This window comes from Macrobrachium nipponense, chromosome 12 (genome assembly GCF_015104395.2).
Source record: "Macrobrachium nipponense isolate FS-2020 chromosome 12, ASM1510439v2, whole genome shotgun sequence".
NCBI lineage: Eukaryota > Metazoa > Arthropoda > Malacostraca > Decapoda > Palaemonidae > Macrobrachium > Macrobrachium nipponense.
Window position 1 is genome coordinate 14,036,045 of NC_087205.1, and position 7,500 is coordinate 14,043,544.

Here is a 7,500-nt window from a genome sequence, read left to right on the forward strand (position 1 = left end):
AATAGGAGGGGAGGTGGAGGGGATGGAAGAGGAAAGAAGAGTGAAAGGGGAAGGCGAGATGGAAGGGGTATGGTATGTTATGGCATTAGTTTGAAAGTGTTTGTGTATGTGTGTGTGAAGAGGGGAGGGGGAAGAGGAAATAGGATGAGGAGGGGAGAGGGATAGAAGAGGGAAGAAGAGTGAATGGGGAAGGCGAGGGGAGATGGAAGAGGAAAGGGGGAAATGTTAATAAGATGACCTACTGTTCATGTAAGTTTGTATCATCACTGGGACTGAGTAACCATGCAGAATATCAAGTTCATCGGACGAAGGAAACAGGTCGAAAATTGAGTTAGATGTTTTGACCCAAACAGACAGACGCAGAAGTCAAAATATATTAAGCATGAGATAATAAAAACTAGTATCAAACGTATTTGTGATTGTAGGTTTGTGCACGAGAGACAGATTTACTAATTGACTTTGCCTAGAGAGAGAGAGAGAGAGAGAGAGAGAGAGAGAGAGAGAGAGAGATTGGCTTACGTGGATAAGTGTAATATACCTCATTAATCATAATTCCATGTGTGTCTGTATAATATATATATATATATATTATATATATATATATATATAGATATAATATATATAGATATATATATATATATATATATATTATATATATATTATATAAATCAGAAGAAGTTTGGAGACATGACAGTTTAAAAACCTAGAGCATGAAACAAAATATATTAAGAGCAGCACGAAGGAGTCGTCTGTTCCATCTTGCTCGTAAGCTTTTTGTATTCATCAAGACGACTTGAGAAACAGTCCCTCTTTGGCCTATTCAGAATTTCACTCTCGCAGACGTAGTACTTCCACAACACCTAAGCCTTCCCATTACTAATTCAGCGTGGCAAGCCATTCTGAAGACCACAACAATGGAGAATACAGTGAAGATGTGCGTAAGACCACAGTTGCTCACATTGTCCCTCCTCCATTAAGAGACTTACAGAGCGTATACATGTCTCAATGAAAGGAGAGAAGGAAGACAAATATGAGATGTAAACTATTAAGAGAGAGAGAGAGAGAGAAGAGAGAGAGAGAGAGAGTTCATCACAGGCAGGTTACATACATATATATATATATATATATATATATATATATATATAGATAATATATATATATATATATATATATATATATATATATATATATATATATATATATATATGCAAGATAAAAGAGCGCATCGTGCTTCTTAACGTGTCAGACGTTCGTAGAAGCTTTAAAGGAAATAAAAAACAAAAAAAAGATTATTATAGAAACAGATATGCGTGTAAACACATTTAAAGTCAGCCCGGAATTGACATTTATGTAGGATATATATATATATATATATATATATATATATATATATATATAAGCAAATACCACAGGAAAACGATAATCAGAAATCCAATCGCTTTCGTCTTTACTAAGACATTGTCAAGGAGCTCTTGACAAGTCTTAGTAAAGACGAAAGCGCTGGATTTCTGCCTATCGTTTCCCTGCGGTATTCGCTTATATATATATATATATATATATATATATATATATATATATATGTGTGTGTGTGTGTATGTGTGTGTGTGTGTGTGTGTGTATTTCTATTGTCTCGGCAAGTGGAACATTTGCAAACAAGGATTCTAATTATGTATCAGAACTGGTCACCACCAGATCAGTGTCTACGAAATATCGGAAAAGTACTCAGTTCGGTTAAACGATTCAAGAAGACTCGATCCCTCACTGAGAAATTAGTAAATAATGTCGGATTTGTTAGTGAGGTGCTTAAGGTTCTATCGTGATGTCCAATTCTGTTCAACGTTTCAAAACACAACTGCTCTCGCTATTTAAATCAAATGCTGAACAAGGCTTCTGTTGCATTTGCATAAAAGTAAAATGGATGTCGGAATTTTTCGATCAAGCTTCCATCCATCTGCTGCTAACAGAGACCAATTAAAAAATAGAAATTGCATTCACCTTTTTACCTTCTTCCTTGCTTTTCTCATTACTGGAAAAATGGCAAATGGAAGTAAAGGCAATTTCCGTCTTGACAGCTTTCGTCTGCATTTGATATTTCGAAAGGAAGGCTAACTCGAGAAACAATGTGCGAATGCAGTAAGAAAACTGCCAAGCATGATTGTATGCAATACCAAATCCTTCTGATTGTTCTATACCATTTCAAATTCTTCGAGCTGATCTTCTATCCTGTGGTGCATCCTGGAAAACACGAGAAAATTAAATTTCTATTTTTTTATCAAAATTATCTAATGGGCGTCAGAAAGACTACTTGTATTATTTTGGATAAGTGACCATTATGACTTTCTCTTCACATTTGTGAACTCTGTTCACGGATACGTTTATGAAACACTCTGATAGATCAGTTGTGATTTTTTTTTTACAGTGTGTTGATCAGTGTTTGAGTACCACCATCTACGTTTGAAAAAACAGTATTCCAGTCAGTTCTGGAACACTTTCATGGGGTCACAGATTACAACAAAACACCTTAACAAGTTACTTAAGTGTGCAAATCCTAACACAAAATTAGCTATTTATAAAATATCTAACGCCTTGTTTTACTTTTGAATCGTTATTAGTACAATCTAAGAGTCATCTTTTTAACTTCTCCTCGGAGACAGAGTCCCAAGGTGACAAGCTTAGGAATGCTGATGTATCTTTTTGAGTGGCGTGATGTCAAAATGCTGTCTGTGCAGATCAGTGCTGTCCTGTCGCTATAGGCGCTTGATACAGAGGTGCCTTATGAAACTGGTTCTAGGCAGTTTCTGGGTGTGGACAATGTGTGAGAGTTCGTGCATGTGTGCGAGCTTTTCCCTACATATGAGAGTGTAAGGTAACCAAAAGGTGAGAGATCCTTACAGGGGTGGCAGAGCCAAGATGGCTCCTGCCAAAGTTCTTTTTGAGAGAAGTGTTGTGAATACCGGGTTGAATGGGTAAGCATACTTATTTCTCATTACTGGAAAAATGGTAAATGGAAGTAAAGGCAATTTCCGTCTTGACAGCTTTCGTCTGCATTTGATATTCGAAAGGAAGGCTAACTCGAGAAACAATGTGCAAATGCAGTAAGAAAACTGCCAAGCATGATTGTAGGCAATACCAAATCCTTCCGATTGTTCTATACCATTTCAAATTCTTCGAGCTTATCTTCTATCCTGTGGTGCATCCTGGAAAACACGAGAAAGTTAAATTTCTATTTTTTTTATCAAAATTATCCAATGGGCGTCAGAAAGACTACTTGTATTATTTTGGATAAGTGACCATTATGACTTTCTCTTCACATTTGTGAACTCTGTTCACGGATACGTTTATGAAACACTCTGATAGATCATTTTGTGATTTTTTTTTTTTTACAGTATGTTGATCAGTGGTTTTGAGTACCACCATCCTACGTTTTGAAAAACAGTAAATCCCAGTCAGTTTCTGGGACACTTTCATGGGGTCACAGATACAACAAAACACCTAACAAGTTACTTAAGTGTGCAAATCCTAACACAAAATTAGCTCTTTATAAAAAAGCTAACGCCTTGTTTTACTTTGAATCGGTTATTAGTACAATCTAAGAGTCATCGTTTTAACTTCTCCTCGAAGACAGAGTCCCCAAGGTGACAAGCTTAGAAATGCTGATGTATCTTTTTGGTGGCGTGATGTCAAAATTGCTGTCTGTGCAGATCAGTGCCTGTCCTGTCGCTATGGGCGCTTGATACAGAGGTGCCTTATGAAACTGGTTCTAGGCAGTTTCCTGGGGTGTGGACAATGTGTGAGAGTTCGTGCATGTGTGCGAGCTTTTCCCAACTTATGAGAGTGTAAGGTAACAAAAGGTGAGAGATCCTTACAGGGGTGGCAGAGCCAAGATGGCTCCTGCCAAAGTTCTTTTTGAGAAAAGTGTTGTGAATACCGCGTTGAATGGGTAAGCATACTTATTTTTTGGGCCAAAGATGTGGCTGGATTGTATTTGAATATTTATTTCAAAGATGTTCTATTTCATATGATCGTTTGATTTTAATTATAATCTTGTGCTTATTGAGGTGTTCTCCTGTCTTTTAACAGGCGATTCTGGAGAAAGGGGAAATGATCTGAGAAAGAGGAACTGACTTAATTAATATGAGAACTTAAATAATGTGTCATGGTGTTACTGTGGACTGTTGTGACTTTTCCAGTTTTATGACTAAGATAATGTTGGATTATTGGAGTAGAAATATTGGAGTGGGTTATCTGAACTCAGTCATTCTTTTAATCATTCTGTTAAGAACCTGAGTTATTTAGTTTACACTTTGCTTTTAAATAAATGTTATTTTTGTAAGTTCACGTGTCTCATTTAATGGCCTTAGGTAATGGGGAGAGAGAGAGATGTTGTAGTGAGAGATGTAGAGAGAGAGAGAGAGATGGATGGAGAGAGAGAGAGTTGTTGGGAGTAGAGAGGAGAGAGAGGAGAGAAGAGAGAGCGAGAGAGGGAGAGAGATGGGAGAGAGAGAGAGAGAGAGAGAGAGAGAGAAGATGGGGGTGATGCTAGTTGTCTTAGACGCTCGGATCCATTGCAACCTTTTTGATAAGTACTGAGTTTGAGAATCTTCGGTTATAATATAATATAGCATATAGATTATATATATGATATATAATTATATATATATATATAATAAATATATATATATATATATAAAACTTTAAAATAAAATAAACTTAGTAAGAATCATCAGGTTTTGGTTTATAAACATTTTTCAAATTTATAGCTAAATGAACTTCTGGCCAATAGTATTATTGTGATAAAAGTCCTGATTTCCAATAAAAATAAGGACCATACTAAATATTAGGCGAAATAGTCCACAAAAAGCATCGTGTTTCTCTTCCAAAATGGAAGGGATGCTTCAGAATGAATATCTAGACCCAGAAGATCTCTCATCATGTTTATCTATAATTCTTCTTAACAGAATATTCGCTTATTAGCTTCCAGGTGTCTCGTAAAAGATTCAGAGGCTTCTACTAATTTGTGATCATCTTTCAGCAGCTGCTTCGCAAAGTAAGTTCTGAAGAGGGGAGGCAATATTTCATTGACCGGACGCATCATTCAAGAAGAGTAACTGCTCCGACGTTAAATGAGTTATATCTCTATATTTATTTAAAATATATATATACATATATTATATTCCAAACCCTTCCATATTTTTATTCTCTCTCTCTCTCTCTCTCTCTCTCTCTCTCTCTCTCTCTCTCTCTCTTTTGGGTTCGTATTACGACTCCTAGTCGGTCACAATATTTTGGAGAGACTATTTCAAATATACCGCTTTCAAGGTCGTGTAGCGATTAGAGGCTCTCCTAATTAAAGGAATGCTATCTGTTGAACGGTTTTAAATACTCATCTCTTCCAGTTACTCCCGCGATATCCCAATCAATACATGAATTTTAAAAGGGGATAAATCAGCCTTCTCCATTGACTTCCTCCTACGCTTGCTGATGTTCCATTTACTGCAACCGTCTGCATTGCTGGATGCCCAGACTAGTGAGCGAAATACCTGGGGCTAGCATTTAAAATATATACGCTGGAAATATATTCGGAGTTTTAATTTTCCAAGTTCCTTAAGATTAAATACAAAAAGTATTATTCAATAAGTATTAAAAATTCCACGCAAAATCAATGGTGCTGATTCAGCGATAATAACACCAACGATGCAAATGCTTCCACAGATATTGCTGTTCGCATATTATTCTGACAGAGGAATGTAATAACAGGGCAAATATAGTCGTCATTAAAGCGTTTCCTGTAGCATGGAAATGAATGGGAAAGGGTGGGACATAACCAATACCGAAATATAAATGAATATATGAAGGTTTATAGGGATGGTCATCTTTAATTTTTTTTTTCACTTCGCCCATCCGTTCTTCTTGAATTTCTTTACTGTTCTAAAGCGTTTATAAATGGGAAATGTTCGATACAAAAGAACATCTCTCCTAAAAAGTCTTACTCGTCGTTATTCCATGACGAATATAAAAATGGGTTACAATTAAAAGGGTTTTTTATTTCTCGTTTCACATCAAATTGTATGCATATATGAAATGTGGAATATACTGGTAATTTTCTACCAGATACAAATGTAATTGTAATAGCCATAGTGTTCTCTTAACTTCTCGAATTCTTCGCGCTTTTTCTTGGATACGAAAAAGTTGTGCATAATTGATACATGAAAAATACTCCTAAAGAACCTTTTTTACCAAATTAAATAATCGTACGTGCAATTTATCATAATTCTAATTTATCTCTATTTCCCATTCAATGAATGACCTATATGAACGGCTAAAAAGGCAACTTTCTTTTTTTTCATCAACGCAAGGGAAAGTCTAGATGCCTTAACCTGAGTGGTAAAGGTTCATCTATCACTTAAGGTGCACTTCCTATAACCAATGGGTCCACAACCCTTTATTGAGAACCACTCGCTCTCGATGCACACCATATATGTAGCCTAACATCTGGTACTTCTCAGGGCATTGATACCCAGGTTGTAAAGATAAATACCGTAACCGATAAAAGTTCCTGTCAACAGATTTACCTGACGTGGAGAGAGAGAGAGAGAGAGAGAGAGAGAGAGAGAGAGAGAGAGAGAGAGAGACCTTTCATGTGTATATTTACACTTAAATGTGTATCTATAATTATTCAATTATTCGTTTAATACGACAAATTCTGTGATATTCCAGTATCACTCCAACTTAACTTTTGACAATTGTCATGAGAAAATTTAATTAGCAAATAGGGAAAGGGAGTTATGTGGCATCACCGATTCTTTTAACTAAGCAACCTCGTTACCATTAAGAATGCAGCTCAAGACAAAGGAACATGCCACTGGAATCTGTAATTAGAAATGGAGACAAAGGATGCTGAACGAAACATTGGTAATAAAGTGAGCCGGGAAATAGATAGACAGACCGACTATCAGAATGGCAGATAAACAAAGACTTACAGAGAGAGAGAGAGAGAGAGAGAGAGAGAGAGAGAGAGAGAGAGAGAGAGAGAGAGAGAGAAGAGGTTTTTACGAAAATTATGTAGAGGTGGAATTTTTTGCGAGCTGGGCTTTATTATTTAATTATTTTCATTTTTAAGGCTTTACGAGCAACTGAACCACACAATACTGTATATGACAGTGTGCAGAAGATTCAGAAACAGTACAGAAAAGTTTTTAAAAAAATACAAAATGATTGCGAACAATAAAATAAAATTATCAAATAGCAACGTCCAAATTAAACAAATAGAAGGCTCAGGACGAAGAGAGGAATATGTTAGCTATATGAAGCATTATAGCAAAATGAAACAAGGCGTGATCCGACATCTAGCTTACTCGTACCTCGTGCTAAAATCTACGGTCTAATAGAGCGTTGTTTCACCAACGAAAATTTAAATAAATATGCTATATTTTATTAGAAATAATGGTTCTGTACTGTTTAACATGCTCATTATTTATGTTTTACATTTTCATTCTAATA